General features: G+C 45.8%; 1 long non-coding RNA gene across 5 annotated transcripts in view; it reads right to left on the bottom strand.

The window, feature by feature from the left end:
• The window catches only part of LOC113633865 (uncharacterized), a 300,566-nt gene that overhangs the window by 13,573 nt on the left and 268,573 nt on the right, over nucleotides 1-18,420 (bottom strand). For 3 of the 5 annotated variants that reach the window (XR_003438390.1, XR_003438392.1, XR_003438394.1), the window contains one exon: nucleotides 10,116-10,163. This is a non-coding gene — a long non-coding RNA (uncharacterized LOC113633865). Of the gene's footprint in view, nucleotides 1-1,809; nucleotides 1,951-8,635; nucleotides 10,164-18,420 lie in introns of those variants that run through there. The other 2 variants (XR_003438393.1, XR_003438391.1) reach the window with 2 other exon arrangements.

The following is an 18,420-nucleotide window of genomic DNA, read 5'->3' as shown; positions in this document are numbered from 1 at the left end:
TCTGCTCCCCGTAGCCTTCATGATAAAACCAAGCCTGTTGGCTTGATGCCTATCTCACTTTCCTAGGTCCGCCATAACAAAATTCACAAAAGGGTGGCTTAAAACAACAAAAGGTATTCTCTCATAGTTCTGAAGTCCGGAAAGTTCAAACTCAAGGGCCATGCTCCCCAATAAGGTCACATTCTGAGGTTCTGGGTGGACATGACTTTTTGTGCAACCCTATTCAACCCAGTACAGTGATGATGATTATGAAGACCCTTGTGATTTTCTCCTCTGTTCTATCTCTGTACTGAACTATCATCTCTGGCTGGTTTTTCACAATGTATAATAACCAATTGTTTACAATTTACCAATTGTTATCTATGTCTCCTGACAAATGGTGAAATCTTGAGAACAGAGCTCAATTTTTTTTTTTTTTTTTTTTTTTTTTTTGCGGTACGCGGGCCTCTCACTGTTGTGGCCTCTCCCGTTGCGGAGCACAGGCTCTGGACGCGCAGGCTCAGCAGCCATGGCTCACGGGCCCAGCCGCTCCACGGCATGTGGGATCCTCCCGGACCGGGGCACAAACCCGCGTCCCCTGCATCGGCAGGCAGACTCTCAACCACTGCGCCACCTGGGAAGCCCCAGAGCCCAATTTTTAATTTTTGTTTATTGATTGATTGATTGATTGATGGCCACACCATGTGGCATGCAGGATCTTAGTTCCCTGACCAGGGATCGAACCCGTGCCCCTTGCCGTGGAAGTGTGGAGCCCTAACCACTGGACGATCAGGGAATTCCCCTGCTTTTGTTTTTTTACACCTTTCTCTATCAAGCATGTAGCACACAGCCATGTTTATGACTGACCTTCAGTAAACGTGTGTGAAATGTCATTGATTTACAGTCATATTTTTTGCGAGACTGGCCTTTGGGACCTCCGCCCTTGAGGATATTAGAATCCAGCAGAATGTCTGAAGGCTTCTGGAGGGAAACAAATCAGGCCAGAGCTTAAAAACTTATCTACCACCCCTGCTCTTTTGACTTTGGGGTTGGAAATCGCTAACTGGGCTCTGGTCTGTTACTCACATGTTATGTGACCCGGGGCCTGTCATTTCCCCATTCTGACCTCAGTTTCCCACTATGAATGAGAGATTTGAACCACAGGCCCCAAATCCTCTCTTCTTCTAAGCTCCCTTATCTCTAAGATCACACGGGTGACACTCAGTCAGAACTGAGGTTATTAAGAGAGAAGCATCAAAGAACCAGTTAGGGCAGTTGCCCTGAACGCATCAGCTTCCAGTTCACCATGACGAGCCTTTCCCTATTCAACAGAGGTGTCTGCCACTCAGCTGAGAAATCGCCCCCATTTCCTGGCAGTCCCTGAACGTGGTGCTGAAATTCCTCCGGTGAAGATTGCCAAGGTGCCCGAGAGCGATGATAAACACGGTCTTTTCACTCCAACCCTCCATTTAGATCTGCTTCCTTTTGGAATCTCAATGGGTTACAGCAGGCTTTTGGGTACCCTGTTGAGGAGGTGTCTGGCAAACCATGAAAGGGCAAGGGCTCCCCAGAGAGGATATTTTCCCGCATATAAGAGCCTTTCAAAATAGCAGGAGGGGGCTTCCCTGGTGGCACAGTGGCTGAGAGTCTGCCTGCCGATGCAGGGGACACGGGTTCGTGCCCCGGTCCGGGAGGATCCCACATGCCACGGAGCGGCTGGGCCCATGAACCATGGCCGCTGAGCCTGCGCGTCCGGAGCCTGTGCTCCGCAACGGGAGAGGCCACAACAGTGAGAGGCCCGCGTACCGCAAAAAAAAATAATAATAATAATAAATAAATAAAATAGCAGGAGGAGTGAAGGACTGCAAATGGTCGGCCAACCAGCTCCTCACCCGCTGAGACGAGGTGGGGAACAGAATTCTCACCTTCAGGCACCACAAGATTTTCAGTCTTGAGAATGACAACTTCCTTCTGAAAGAAGATGGGACTCAGATGTTCTCCAGGAAGACTTCCCTGGCCATGCCCACCCCCAAGGCGGGGCTCCCCCCTTTAGGTCTTCCCATTATTTCTGGGCTTGCTTTCAGGCTGAGCTTGACACACTGGGTTAGAATGTCTGTTTCCCTCACAACTCAGACCCCCTTCTGTGCTGTGCTGCACAGACTCTGTTTGCCCTTCCGCTCTACATGCATCTTGGTTTGGATTTTCCTGCAAAGAGATCTTGGATCAAGGTCTAGGAGGAAGACAGTTTATCTGGAGGGTGATTGCAGGAAACATTTGTGAGGAATGGGAAAGGTGAGACAGTAAAAGGAGAAAGGTCAACAGCAGCGTGTGTTTGTAGCTGGAGCCCTGTCCCGCAGAGGACCCTCTGAAGAACCTCATGGACTGAACTTGAGAATTGACCCACTGAGGGCTGACGGCAAAGCTGCAGTATTTATCTGTGGATTCTCCTTCCCATTGGTTGGGAGTTTCCCATGGGAGGCATTAAATGCCTTGCACTTTGGGGCTGCCCAGTGACAGGCAGGCTGGGTGGCTCATGTGAGGTCAGAAAAAGCCCTCAAGCAGAGAAGCAGAGGTAGGACACACAGGACAGCAGAGGGCACTAGCGAGAGAGGTCAGGGTAGCCCCAAGGGGGGTTCTCTCCATCCAGAACCCAGGTTTTGCCCCCCAACCCCTGCACTTTCATCCCGTTGTCGAGGGCACAGCCAGGGACTTTGTTGGTATCATTGTATTGAGCTGAAAGAAGAGTTTTCAGTGGACACAGGACTCTTGCCAAAGGAGGGGTCAGTGGTGGGGCTCTGGGACACCTTCAAAGAGGTTCCAGAGTCGATCCAAAAGGGTGTCTTAAAACAACCACAGCTGTAGTAAGTCCCCAGCCAGGCAAGAAAAAAAAAAAAACAAAAAAAACCTGGTCTCTGGCATGCGTTGGGAAGGTCATGAGGTGAAGAAATTGATCATTCGGGGATACTGGGGACATCTATGTACAAGGTGTGGGGAGAAGGTCATGGAACTAACATCCTGACTATCCACTGTGTCCCTGGAGGTACCATGCTAGGAACTGGACACAGGTCACCTCTAGTCTCACGAAGGACCCTCTCTGCAGATCATAGTACACTCATTACATGGACGAGTTAGTGCAGCTCGACCCGGGGACTGAGTAACTCGCTCAGGTTCACAGCCAGGAACTGGCACAGCTGGAACTCAACCCCAGGTGGCCTTGATGACTGGCTCTCATGCTGACGATACTCAGCCATACTGGAGACCACGATGTGGAGAGATGACAGCGAGAGTCAGCAGGAAGGAACCCGACCCAACAGGGAGTGTGTTAGGCAAGAGCCAGCTGAGGGAGAAGATCAGCATCAGCGAGTCTCAGGCTCAACATCACCCCCAGGGGTGGGTTGGCAGGAAGGTTGCTCTGGGAAATCACCAGATGGATGATGTGGAAACGCACCAACAAAGCACATCCCACAAGCTCTTAAGAAGAGGCCAAGGAGAAGTCACCTGAGGTCAGGCCCCCAAGGACCAGAGATCTGCAGAAGTCAGGCAGGGAGTCTGAGGAGCACATGTGTTGGTGTCACGTGGACCTGGGGTTCCCGGATTGGCCCCTTAGCAGCTGGTCACATGTGTGGGATAGCTGCTCCACCTCTCTGAATCTCAGCATCTGTGTGGCTAAAATATAGCCGCTAATATCCATCTTACTGTCTCACCCACCCTTGGCCCCTTACCCCAGCTGGACCCAGCTAAATGCTTACAAAGCACTCTGTCTATGTCACTGATCTCATTAACATGTTTAATAGTCACCACAACTCTGTAGGGATATAAACCCAGGCAGTCCCAGGCCAGAGCCATGTGCTTGACTATGATGCTTTCCTGCCTTTGTCTGTGCAGGGCCTGCCCCGACTTGTCCCAGACGGTGAGCTCAGCCACTGGTCGTCTTGTGTCTAAGCCCAGGATTCCTTGAAAGCAGATCCTGAGACAAAGACTGATGGGTAAGTGGCTTATATATAATGCAAGCAGGGACACAGGGCCAGAAACAGAGGGGCGGCGAAGAGGGAGAGCCCACGCAAAGCTGTGTTCCAGCTGAGAGGAGCTGAACACAGATGCAAGATGGCCACCCAGGGCAACTGGTGCTCCAATTGTGGGACATTGTGGAAGACTGTAGAAAGCATCTCAGAAGTGGCACATGCATGAGTGCTCAGAGATTCCACCCTGGGGTCAGAGAAGTCCAGGACATAAGGAAAGAGACAGGTGGCAGGTGCCTCAGGGGAGGTGCTGCCCGGTCACACTTGTGAGAAGCTGGGGAAGCCATGGCTAGAGTAGGAGTAGGTGAGGTGAGGATCCAAGAGACCCTCATATCTCAATTCTGCTCCTCCGGGTCCCCAACTTGCATTTATTGTTTCCCTCTGCCAAACCTATCCTACCCTAGTTCCCACCATTGATCCTGCACTCCATTCATTTATTTAGTCATTCAACATATATGTGTTGGCCACACTCTTTGAGCCAGACACAGAGTTGCTGTTATTGGGTCTGGTCTCCACTATGCAGGCTTTGTCTTTTCCCACCTGACTTCCCTGCTGTCACTGCTCTGAGGCCCAGCATCATGGGTTGTGCTCAGAAGGAACCACTCATGTTCATTTCTGGCCCTGTGAATCCACCACTGACCACCCCCACCAGCTGGCTCTCTGCCTAGTTAATGGGGGATTTCTGCACCTCACCGGTTCTTTTAAAACTTAAATTACATGCTGTAAATTAGTGTTTCCCAGAGTGTGTTCCAAGTAACAGATGATCAGGTAAGAAGGGAGAGGGGAGATCTTGCTCTCCAATCAGCTTAGGAAACACTAATAACGTCCCACTGAACACTCTGGGAAATCCCAAATCTTAAGAGTTTATAGAGGGCTTCCCTGGTGGCACAGTGGTTAAGAATCCACCTGCCAATGCAGGGGACACGGGTTCGAGCCCTGGTCTGGGAAGATCCCACATGCCATGGAGCAACCAAGCCCGTGTGCCACAACTACTGAACCTGCACTCTAGAGCCTGTGAGCCACAATTACTGAAGTCCGTGCACCTAGAGCCCATGCTCTGCAACAAGAGAAGCCACAGCAATGAGACGCCCGTGCACCGCAACGAAGAGTATCCCCCTCTCACCGCAACTAGAGAAAGCTCACGTGCAGCAATGAAGACCCAACACAGCCAAAAATAAAAATAAATTTTTTTAAAAAAAGGAAAAAAGTGTTCATAGAGAGGCCTTAACGGGGTTCAGTCACGTACACCATCCAGATGATGTCAACCACACATATTCTCCCAAGGCAGCTCATGTTCTCTTTGGAACAGCTTCCACCGTGGGAACAGGGGACAGAGAATACATTCCAAGGACAGGGGGTGGGTGAGGAGCCTCCAATTGCCCTGTGCCAGCTTGCAGGGCATATGGTGGTCAGGTTCTCTCCATGACCTCCCCCAACATCTGATTTGACTTCCCTGCTCTTCTCTTCAGTCTCAAGGATAGATGCACAGCCATTCAAACAAACCTCAACTTCCAACATGACGTGATCCAGAAATCAACATCTGCAGCTGAGATTCGGGGGTCGTTTGTCACTCGGCAAAGCTGTCTAATACAGTGTGAGTACTTCATCTCTTAACAGGGAAAAGTGATGATTATGATATTGAACCAAATATCAAGAGGTATTTCCTTGGGGGTCTCTTGGGATTAGCTGGCCTTTTGAGAAAACTATTGCCTAAACTGGGATCCTAAACCATCAAACTTTTACTCCAGTGAGAGAAATAACATTTAGTGACCACTTACTCTGTAGAAGCTTTGCATACATTATCCTATCTTACCTTCTCAACAAAACTATGCAGGAAGTATTTCTAGTCTCATTTACAGAAGAAGAAACTGAACTAAGAGTTTAACTGACTTTTTCAAGGTCACACAAAGGATGACCAGGATTTGAAATAGGCCTGGAATTCAGACAAAATCTGTATTCTTTCTCTCACATCATGCTAAAGTAGCACTCATCAGCTACTGGGGATGCTAACAAAGGCTTCCTTTGAGGGGCCTGTAATGAGCTACATTCAGCAGAAAAGGCATTTCCCTCCTGACACCATTAAAATATTTATCACAAAACAACTTAGTAGAAGAGATTCCCCCCATCCCCCCAAATTATTGAAAATATTTCTCCCAACCAAAATGAAAAAACTCTTCTGGGATTTTTTAATTTTTAAAATTTTTTTTATTTTTTATAATTGAGTCTTTGAGTACTTCCCCAGTGATGTAATGTTGAAACAAGGGATCTTTGAATTCTAGCAGGCAGAAAATAAGGAAGTATCTCTGAGATTCTCAATGATCCTTGGAAACATCTGCTCATGGAGAACAATTTCTGCTAACTGATGCCAGCCATGATTCTAGTCTTCTAAAAGATGCCCTGCTGACCGTCTGATTAAAGGGGCCTCAGCCAATCAATAGAGTTGTTTTTTTTAAAAAAATATTTATTTATTTATTTGGCTGCATTGGGTCTTAGTTGTGGCACACGGGATCTTCTTTGAGGCATGTGGGCTCTTTGTTGCAGCGTGCAAGCTTCTCTCTAGTTGCAGCATGTGGGCTTAGTTGCCCCGTGACATGTGGGATCTTATTTCCCCAACCAGGGATCGAACCCATGTCCCTTGCATTGGAAGGCGGATTCTTAGCCACTGGACAACCAAGGAAGTCCCAATAAGGGTTTATTGGAAGACTTTTTTGTGCCAAACACCATGCTGGGCACAGAAGGCACTTTACGTACATTATCTTGTTTCTCATAAATACACCATGAACTACTATTAATCCCATTTTACTGAGCAACCAGACATTATTATGATTTTTAGAGAGCCCAAGTTTCTTGCTAAAAGCCAAGGTGGGATTCTAGCCCAAGTCAGAGTGGAGCTGTCCATGTCATCACCCTCATTCTTGCCTCCCACTTTATGGAAGCTGCTGTGGCCCCCCAGACACACAGGCTGTCTCCAGCCTATGCACTTTAGTCCATGACCTTCCCCCTCCTGGGACATGTCTCTTCCTTCTCTGATTTCAGAAATCACACAGGTCATGACCATGTTACAGGTTGTGTAACCATGGTTTCTTAGTCAGCTCAGCTGCCATAACAAAATACAATAGAGTGGGTGAGTTAAGCACAGATCTGGAGGCTGTGAGATCAGGGTGCCACCAACATGGTCGGGTTCAGGTGAGGACCCTCTTCCTGGGGTGCAGACAGCCACCTGCTCATTGTGTCCTCACGTGGCCTTCCCTCAGTGTACAGAGACAGAGTGTGAGCTCTGCTGCCTCTTTCTCTTCTTACAAGGGCACTAATCTCATTGTGGGGGCCCCCTCCTCATGACCTCACCTAACCCAATTACCTGTCTAAGGTCCCACCTCCAAATAGCACCACCTTGGGGGTTAGGGTTTCAACTTATAAAGTTGGGGGAACACAAGCATTCAGTCCATAAAGCATGGGCAATTCAGGGGGCATCTCCTCTCCCCTCCTACCCCCTTACCTCGCCCACTCATTCAGCAGATCCTGAGTGTCCCTGTGTGCCAGACATTCTTCTATATGCTGCAGACGTAACAAGGGACAGGAGAGAAGCAGCCCCTACCTTCATGGAGCTTACAGCTTCCAAGCTTCTCTTCCAGGAAACCTTCCTCACTTAACCCTCTTTTCTCTGATCTTCCCTTTGCTGATTCTCCATTGTATCCTTTGATCTCAGTAAAAACCTTTTGAGCACACACTCCTCTGCATATGTATTACTTATTTACAAATTATACGCATATTCTAATATATAATATAACAATACAGGTATCCCCCACTACCTGAAACCTTTCGTAAGCCAAAGTGCAAAGCAAAGAAGCAATTACCTTAGGACACACCTTGCTCATGGATGCACAAAATAAATGAAGATAAAGCACAGATGCTTATAGACACAGTTCAAAGCTATGCTGGCTCCATGCTGAGATGCTGAGTGTGGTTCCCAGGGAAGCAGCTCTCACTTCTCTGGGTGCTCACTCCCTCTATAATGGCTACTGCAAAGCAAATGCTGAATGCTATTTTTGATTTCTTTTGGTTATCAAAGACAGGTACTAATGTGAGTTTTCCTTAATAACAAAGTGGCATAAAGCGAACTCTTGAAAAGTAGGGGATACTTGTATACAAAACATCAATTTTAAAAAACACAGATAAAAAATTGGGGGAAGAGAAGTCCTAAGAGATTTCCCCATACAGAAATGGTGTGAACACATGGTATGAACACAACCTTCTTTGGATCTTCTGGTCCCCGCAGGGACCCTGACTCCCCAACACGTGAGACCAGCACGGCTCTCACTCACCCTTTCAGAATTGACTGTTTAAAACCTGTCTATCTCCCCACCTTGAGGACTGTCTCATTCATCCCTCTGTGTGCCCAGTCACAGAGTGGACTCTGTAGACTTTTCAGGAAATATACACACAAATGAGGCATTGATATTGTTACAATGACTATGATCACAGCTCCAAGATTTGGAGGAGAGGACAGTTCTGTTCTTAGACACGTCTTCCCATGGTTCCTTGGGTGGATCACCCAAGTTTCTAGGTCTTGAGACCCCGTATTTCTGAAACCATATTTTTGAAACCAATTTCTGAAACCAATGATGTTCACCTGAAACCAATGCCAACTGAAACATGTGACCTGACAAATATGAACGTTAAACGGTATTGAGGGCTTGCTGGCATCAGGCACGGTGCTAAGTATTGATACGTTAATGCTGCTTCTGTAATCTTGCCAACAGCCTCACAAGTGTGTTGTATGCCACTCTGCAGAAAAGAGAACTTGGACTTGGACACGTTGAGCAATTTTTCCAAGGTCACGGAGCTAAAGCTAGAGGTAGAATTGAGACCAGCCCCCAGGAACCACCTTTTTAATCACTACACCAAGCTGATTCCCAAAGGACTACTGCATAAGCCCTGTGTCAGTATATGAGTGTGCATTTGTAGGAGAAAGACTTCGTCTGATTTAGGAGTATATTTTAAGCACATCTCTATCGTGGGAATATTTTTATATCTGGGAAATAATGGGATTAGGGGGTTACTGAGTGTTATAGTACGTGTTGCCTGGAAAGCACCTGAAGCCCAGGTATTGGGTTTTGTTGTTCCTTAGCCCAAGGTGACTCAACTGGTCGGAAGTAGAGCAGGGCCCCAGACTGAGCCCCACTGACTGTCATACCACTGTCTCCCTCATGCCAAGCTGCTCTACTCCCTTGAAAAATAGTGCAGTATTACTACTGCAAGCAAATAGCCCGAATTCTATCCTGAAATTGCTCCAGGTGGCAGGGCTCTCAGAAAGACGCTCTTGCAGCCGCTGACCTTTAGCTAGTCTCCTCCAACTGTGACCCAATCAGGCATAATGAGTTTAGAGCAGGGCTTAGAACTGTTTTCCCCTCTCTGCTTTTCTTTTCTCCCAGCCTTTATCGGTATTTCAGCAGAAGGCTGTTTTTCCTTCTGTACTTATTTATATTTAGCCTGAGCATCCTGTTAATTACAGAGCAGTTAAAGGAGAATTAAGGACACTATATATAAATTTGCCATTTATGCAAATTGCAAAGAGAGAACAAAGAAAAATTAGCTTAATTAGTGTAATTGCTTAAAAAGCGGGAGGCGAGGCAAACACAGCTTTAATCAAAGAAGAGGCAAAGGAAATCTCAAGGAAATGGTGACCCAAATCAGCACAGATTCGAGGGCTCTGACCTTTCAAGATTTCAAGACCTTGCTGAGACATTGGGATGACATGAGGCCGTGGAGGGGAGGGGCAGAGAGTTCTCAGTATAAAAATGCCATGTGGTTGCTTAAGAAATGAAATAAGACCCTTGCACTTGGAAAGTTATTGATATTCTTATGAGTGTGGGCACCTGGTGGAGGGTTTGAAATATTGCAAGACTGTCCACCAGCAAAAGGATTACAACTCCTGAAGGCTCAGATAATGGTTAGCATTTTTTAGCCATAAAGTATTTTTTAATCAAGGTATATATGTTGTTTCTTTAGCCGTAAAGCTATTGCATGCCTAACAGACTACACTATCGTGTAAACATATCTTTCAGTTGCACTAGGAATTCAAAAATTTCATGTGACTCGTTTTATTGTGATACTCACTTTATTGTGATGGTCTGGAACAAAAATTGCAATCTCCCCAAGGTATACCTGTAAAAATATAGGAAGCCCAGCTAAATTTTAATTTGAGATAAACAACAAGTGTCTTTTTAGTGTAAGTATGCTCCATGACATTTGGGGGGATTATTTATAATTAAAAAAAAGGAATTTGTTGTTCATCTGAAATTCAAACTCACTGGGTGTCCTGTATTTTTTCCAGCACCCCTCCTGAGGAGGTACACAGGAGAAGTTCTTAATATTTCTCCCCAGGACCACAGAAAAACCCAGGGCTTCCCCTTGAAAGCAGAAAACTGTTCCCTGGCCAGGTGCAGGACCCTTCAGCCTAGCATCACATTACCGGAGAGGCGGAGAAAGAAAGAAGCCATGAATGGAGACTGGAACAGTCATGGGGCCAGCGGAGGGGACAGGGACTCCAAGGAACACTGGGCTCTACATCTCTGCACCCTGATGTCTAACCCCAACTCCCCAGGTCTTCAATAAAACCACCAGACACAGAAATGCCTGTGTACCTTAGGCGTTCTGTGTTCCATGGAAATCAAGGAGAGGGCAAGAGCTCTACATCTGGGCAGGTATGCTCGCTCTGCTCTAAGGCTTTGCATATTTTAACTCATTGAATCCTCACGACAACCCACATGAGGCAGATTATATTGGCCTCACTTTGTAGATGCGGAGACAGACACAGAAGCTAAGGGATTCCTAAGAGAGTAGCTAATAAGCAGAGAGCTGGAATTTAACCCAGGCATCTGGCTCCTGAAGTTTTATCACTAGGGTGACCATATAGTTTATCATCCAGATTGGGATGTATTTGAGAGTAAAAGTGTGCACTGTCAAGAATTACACTGGGAAAGCAGGTGTAAATGAAGTCTGTCCTGGGTAAACCAGGATGTGTGGTTGTCCCACACTCATTACCCATATGCCTGAGGTGGCTGCAGGTATCACACACTTTGCCATGTCTCCTAACAGACCCCAAGCTAGACTAGCCTTTGTCTCCACTATGGGAGACCCTGGCTGTCTGAGGATGGGGTAGGGTAAAGGGGACTCACTTCTTGGATAACACCATTCAACCCTGTCTAAAGCAACAGAAGCAGTTCAGTATCATATAATTGCTTCATGCCCACTAGTGTGTGGGTTACTATTTTATTTACCATAATGTTATTTGCCTGTGCATTTTCTATACCGATGTTGAGATCCTAGAGCAGGAATTGAATTTTTTATCTCTGTATCCTTGATGATTAGTGCAATACTTGATTCAGTAGAGTCAATCAGTAGAAGCCTGTACAGTGAATAATGGAATGACTTAAAGACCTCCAGCTTCAGAATCATCCTGTGAGCCTCAAAATGTGGAAGACACTTGAGAAAAAAATAGGATCTCTTTCCTCCCTCTCTTTCTTCCTTTTCCTCTCCCTTCTTTCTTTTCTCTTTTCCTCCAACCCTGTCCACCTTCCCTCTGGTCTTCCATTCAGTGCTGCTACCATCCAGGCAAGAGGTCTAGGTCTGTCTCTGTAAAGCTTGTGTCAGCCCTGTTAGCTTAAGGTGGTTCTGGCTTCAAGTAAACTTTCTCACATGGGCTTTTGGGTCAAACCAGAGATGAAATATGGTGTCTCTCCTGAGATGTAGAAACACCTAGAAAATCTCACCAAGGTTCAGGTATGTTCATCCCATGGTTCTCTGCAAGCCATGGCTTCTAAGAGGACTCTCTGGATTCATCCATGCAACAATTTTTTTTTTTCTTGGATAAAAGGTGCTAAAGAAGATGTGCTCTAAGATTGACAGAAATAGATATAACTACCCCCAAAGAAGGGACTCCAGGATAGCAGCAAGACTGGAAACAACTGCATGAGGAGCAGATCAAGGGAGTGAGGTGTTTGGGCTGCAAAAGAGAGCAGTCACTCCAAATGTCTAAAGAGCTGGTATCTGGGAAGGTGGGAACTTGACCAAGTGTCACCAACAGGCAGAACAAAGCCCAGTGGAGAAAAGCAACAGAATTAGTTTTATTAAGTATGAGCCACACATTTTTAATGGATGTAGTAATAATCATTCTTTAATAACTGATTATTTACAGATTTTTCATGTGTTGAATCTTTTTTTTTAAGATTTTTTTTTGATGTAGACCATTTTTAAAGTCATTATTGAATTTGTTACAAAATTGCTTCTGTTTTTTTTATTTTCAAGATGTTGGGGGTAGGAGTTTATTAATTAATTAATTTATTTTTGCTGTGTTGTGTCTTCGTTTCTGTGCGAGGGCTTTCTCTAGTTGTGGCAAGCGGGGGCCACTCTTCTTCGCGGTGCACGGGCCTCTTACTATCGCGGCCTCTCTTGTTGCAGAGTGCCAGACGCACAGGCTCAGTAACTGTGGCTCACGGGCCTAGTTGCTCCGCGGCTTGTGGGATCTTCCCAGACCAGGGCTCGAACGTGTGTCCCCTGCATTAGCAGGCAGATTCTCAACCACTGCGCCACCAGGGAAGCCCTGCTTCTGTTTTATGTTTTGGTTTTTTGGCCATGAGGCATGTGGTATCTTAGCTCCCTGACCAGGGATTGAACCCTCAGCCCCTGCATTAGAAGGCAAAGTCTTAACCACTGGACTGCCAGGGAAGTCCCTCGTGTGCTGAATCTTGTATTTTGAACCTAATGATCGATTTCCCCAACTGGTGGTGGTTGTCCCTGGTGGACAGATTGGATAAATCAGGAAATGTGTTGAATGCAGACAAAGTGATCAATTGTATGGAGGTTACTCTTTTATTCCCAAAGCTTCTGTTCCAATATATCCAATTGTCCTGGGTCTTAACCCATTTCCCTGAAGGACTGTAATCCCTTTTGGGTTTCCCAGATGACTTGGGCACTGTGTGGGAGGGGAGCTCACAATAAATCAGATATGTCCCCGCCCTCCGAATTTAGCAGAAAAGTAAAGAACGTCAGAGTGAGTTTGAGGTTCTTTTGACTTCCAACTCTACCTCCCAGTTCTCACTGAGAAGCCCTGTCCTAGAGCCTCAGTGGAGAGGTACCTTAGAGGTAATCTAGTGAGTGTCCCAAATCTTTCATATCCTTTATCTCACCTGATATTCCCAAGGATATGGGTTAGGGTTAGGGGTGCCTATTTCGCCTATTTTCAGATGAGGGAATTGAGGTTCAGGGGAATCATGCCAGCTGCACAGAGACACATCCAGGAAGCCCCAGAGCTGATTCTTCAGATCCTAAATCCTGCAATGACCCCTTTCCCTACAATGAGACTCGCGACTGTTGCGGGTGGTACCGGGTAGGGAGCAGTGAGCAGGACACCCTGCCTCACCGATTACTTGCGCTTTAGGAAAACAAGGCGAACCTCTGGGGATTAAACTATCACATCACTGAAAACCAAACGGCCCTGAAAACTGAAAGCCGTCATGGTAGAGAAGAGCTCTGTAAACAGCACAATACAGGAACACATAGCACATGTCCAGCCCCCAGGGGGCTCACACACTTAGGGAAGGAAGGCAGGTACACAAATGACTACAGATCAGGAAATACTTGGAGCATTTTGGGTGATCCCCAAGCAAGAATGTGTCACGTAGGAGTCTTAAAATGAGCTAATTGAAAGCACATTGTTGTGTTCTGTGGGCTGCAACCGAAGGATAACGTGTCCCACCAACTTAAACACACCAGGCACCAGCTCATGGAGCACATTTTGATAATGCTCAAGGGTAGATGATATTTACAGAATGAGGTTTCTAAAAAGACACCCTGCTCTTCTAGTAGGATGAGACATACCGAAGAAAAGGGAGGGGTCTGGCCTTTCTGTGGGGAGTCTAGCGACTGGATAAAAGGAGATTACTATTCACCGGCAGATGTAAGAGCGTACAGGACTTTTTGAATGACAAGGGATGTGATTCATATTCCAAGTTCCTTCATTAAGAACAGCCGGGTTGCCCAGAAAGGACAAGTTTAAATCGGGTTTGCTTACAATTTACATGTTAAGGTGGGATAAGGAGACTGTTTCAGGTGTCTATACCTGTGTAACAAATTACCACCCAAATTAGTGGGCTAATGTAACAATTTATTTTCACCTTTCTTTGTTCTGTGGGCTAACTGGTCTCCGCTGGATGGTTCTCACGTGGAGTCCCTCAGGGAAAGCAGTCAGATGGAGGCTGGGGATGTGGTCATCTGAAGGCCTGACGGGGCTGGACGTCCAGGGTGGCTCACTCCATGGCTGCCGGTGGTGCTGGCTGTCAGCTTGGAGCTCAGTTGCAGTTCTCAACCAGAATACCTACAAGTGGCTTCTTTCTGTGCCTGGGGCTTCTCACAGCTGCTGGGTGGGTTTGAGAGGGAGTAGCCCACAAGCAAGAGTTCCTAGAGAACCAGGCAGATGCTTTCAAGGCTTCTTATGCCTTAACTTCAGAAGGCCCAACAGGTCCGTTCTATTGATGAAGGCCAACCTTCTCTGTGTGAGGAAGAGGGGTACAAACTGGGCCTACAAGGATAAAATGATACAGCCTGTGCCTTTGGGAAGCGAAGAACTAATCAGGACAATAGACATGTGATTTCATATCTGGGATTAACTAAATTGGATGTGCTGATAAAGACGTTACCAGGCCACGGTGAGGGCACTAAAGGAAAAAGTAGTTTAGGAGGGTGGGGAATCAGAGTAGGCTTCATAAAAGAGTTGTAAGCTCGCACAAAAGCAGGAAAGGGAAGTTACTATTTGTCCTGGACAGTGTGTGCTTGTGTGTGTGCTTATGTAAAGCGGAAAGAGATGAGGGAGAGTATTTGGCAATTCAAAAGTGAGAAAACAACATAACAAAACAGACAAAACAGTCTGATGCATTCTGGGAGTTGGAAGCTACGTAGCAGAAAATCCACAAAGGGCTGCAATTGTACAGGATGCTAATATAAATTCCCTAAAAGGATTCATTGAATAAATAAGCTTAGAAACAAAGTTAAACTTCCTGTAGTACTTCTTAGATTTTATAATATGCTATTATGTATTTGAATTTTGGCCAGTTTTGTGGGATGGTGGGCGAGCCAAGAGTGTAAAATATTTCCCGAACATATTTTAAAGGCAAATATGCAAGTAGGACTGGCATTGTCTAGATAGTAATTTGGGAAATGTTGCTTTTGTACTAAGAAGGTAGTATGACAAATGAAGAGATTGCAGTAATTGGTGAAGCTGGGCTAAGAGGTTTCACCATCATCTTCAGGACAATTTACACATGTTTACTGAATGCCTACTACATCCCAGGCACTCTTCGTAGCACTGGGGATCTCTCAGTGAACAAGGCAGAAAGAAAATCCCTAACCCCGTTTAGCTTTCCTTCTCCCTGAAAGAGACAGATCATCAGCAAGATAAATAGGTATAATATATAGTGTGTTAAATGGCGATAGGCACCATGGATAAAAAAATAAGACAAGGAGGGAGGGAAAAGAGAGATAAGGATTTTATATCAGCTGGTCAGGGAGCTGGTCACTGAGAAATGACATGTGACCAAAGACACAAAGGATGGGGCCTGGTTCTGAGGATCTTCCTGAAGGCAGAGGACTCCGGTGTATTGAAGGAAGAAAAAGGGGACCAATATGACCGGGTGGAGTGATTCTGGGGGAGGGTCCTGGAAGAAGAGCTCCACCAAGATGGTCAGATTGTAGAGGGCCTGCAGGGTCCCTAGGTCTTTGGCTTTTATCCCAAGTGAGATGTGGAGCGCTTAGAGGGCTTTTACCACTGGAGTGATAAGACTGACTTAATTATAAAGGGACCTCTCTTGCTAATCTAGGAAATAGAACAAAAGGGACAAAAGTAGAGACAGGGAACTCATGAGAAGGGTCTTACATTAATCTGGGTGAAATATGTTGCTGGCTTGTACCAGAGAGGGAGCAGAAGAGTTCTTGAGAATCGACTGGATCTGGATATATTTTGAAGGTAGAGCCAACGAGATTTGCTGGTAGAGAGGATGTGGAATGTGAGGATAACCAAGAAGAGTCAAGATGACGTCAAGGTTTTGGGCTGAGCATCTAGAAGGATGGAATCCCTGTACATGGGCGGGGGAGGCTTTCAGGAGGAGCAGGTTTGGAGAGGAAGATTAGAAGTTAGATGTTACAGGAGTTGGGTTCAGGAAACCTGTAGACAATAAAGCAGGGACATTGTGTGATTGGATTAACACTTGAGGAAAAACAAGCTAAACCTCCCTGGAGCCTTAGGGAGGATGAATTAGAGAGGAAGTAGGAATAGCAAGAGGTGCTTGGGAGCAAGGAGAGGCATTTCAGGAGCTAAAACCGAAATCCAGAAACCTGATGATAAGAAGCTGATTAAGAGCAGCAGGTTGAGAAGTAGGTTTAGATTCAAAGAGGCTGGGACAAGGAAGGCAAGGAGGGAAAATCAGTAAGTTTTCACAAGTGGCCTAAAGTAGGGGAGAGGAGGTAAAAACCAGAGATGCATACAGTCCAGGATACAGTGTGGATGGCGGCCCTTTTTCTAAGATCAGGAAAATAGAAGATGGAGCAGTTTGGTGGAAGAAGACATTGATTCCGTGAGGAACCTGAACTTGAACTGCCCTAGTCAACTCTATATGCAGATGTCCAGGGGCCAGTGGACGTGTTGATTTATGGCTCACTACATGTCTCCTTTTCCCCAGCACCTTTGCAGTTTGCAGGGTCATGTGACTCGTTCCTGCTAACTGAGTAGGGGCAGAAGTCATCTGTGTCACTTCCAGATGGGAGGATTTAAGAGCCATTGTACAACCATCCCCCTCACTATCCCCCACCACAGAGACTAGAGGTCATGAGTTTAGAGTTCATAGCAGAGCGTCCACCAGCTTGGGTCCCTGAGTGACTCTGTGGATCTCTGTCTACCAACTTCTGCTGGACATGAACCATGAGAGAGAACTGCATATTTGATACATAAAGCCCCTGAGTTGACGGTAAATTTGTTACTGCAGCATGACCTATGCTCTCCTTATTAATATGGTTGGATATATATGTATGAAACTCAGGAGAAAGTGTTGGAATTTTACCAGTATAAATATGACAGTTAAGTCTGGGAAATGAATGAGATGGCTTCGTGAGAGACTGCAAAGTGAGGGCAAATGGAAAGACTCTGAAAGACAGCAATATTTACAAAGAGGAAAGATAAAGAGCGGCCATGAAGTCTGAGAAGGAGCATTCAGACACGTGGAAGAACTAAGAGAGTCATGGGAACCAAGACATCAAAGAATTTTAAGAAGAGGGAGAGGTCCGAAGTGTCAGATGCTTTGGGATTCATTCTGATTCAATTTCTTTCCGTCTGTTTTAGTTTTTAAAACATAGATAGACTGCCTCTCACATTCCAGGGAAGTAGAATGAGGATTATGAAGAGACCAGTGGATAGCTGATGACCTTTGACTAGAGTTCTTTCTTAGACAAGTGATGGGGAAAGGAGTAAAACTGGGACAGGTTGAAAGAAAATGGAAGGTTAGGAGGTGGAGACCACCAGATGTGATGCTTTAAGCCTCTTGATGTAAAGAGAAAGAAGAAAAGGTCATAGTTTTGAATGATAAGAGGTAGAAAAGTAAGTGCTATACTCATGTTACATATTAGAGCATCTAATGTCCCAACAATCCAATGACGGGAAAATTGTTTCCCCGTGCAGAAAATGAGGCTCAGAGAACCAGAATACGTGGTTCTGCCGTTTACTAGCGTGAACTTCGGCAAGTTTTCTCACCTGTAAGTTGGAGGAGTATCACCTTTCTCCTGTTTTGTTATGAGGATTGAGTAATCAGCTGTCCTGGTGGTCCCAGGACTGAAGGTTTTCCCAGAGCATGGGTCTTTCAGTGCTAAAACCAGGACAGTTCTCGGCAAACTAAGACATGTTGCTCATCCGATGGTTGACTGGATTTTAAAATGCTTAGCACAGTGCCTGGCAAATAGTAAAGAGGTACCCACTACTACTGCTGATCTTCCATGTACATCGATTTCTTTATCTGTACATGGAAGATACTAGAAATTACATAGTGGGGTTTTGTGGAGATTAAAAAGAAGATGCATGGCATGTGCTTAACTGGCACGTGGTAAGCACTCAGGAGTATTCATTATTGTCATGATGGTGATCATGATGACAGAGATAATGATAAAGAAGAAACAGGCTGAGAAAAGTTAAACACACAACTAATTAGTAAAAGAACTGGGGAGTGAAACCAAGTTGGCCTATCTCCAAGGCTCCTGATTTTCCTTTTGTGTCATGTTGTAAGCAACTTCAAGGAATGATTACACGATGATATAGAATTTGAACTAAGCCTTGAAAGATGCATTGAGTTTGACATTTAGCCATTTATTGATTCCATCAACAAAT

This window comes from Aethalodelphis obliquidens, unplaced genomic scaffold, assembly GCF_003676395.1.
Source record: "Aethalodelphis obliquidens isolate GAN/ISIS:26980383/991018 unplaced genomic scaffold, ASM367639v1 scaffold41, whole genome shotgun sequence".
In the NCBI taxonomy this organism is placed as follows: domain Eukaryota; kingdom Metazoa; phylum Chordata; class Mammalia; order Artiodactyla; family Delphinidae; genus Aethalodelphis; species Aethalodelphis obliquidens.
Note: the sequence above shows the minus strand (reverse complement) of the source record. Positions and strands in the feature narration are given on the sequence as shown.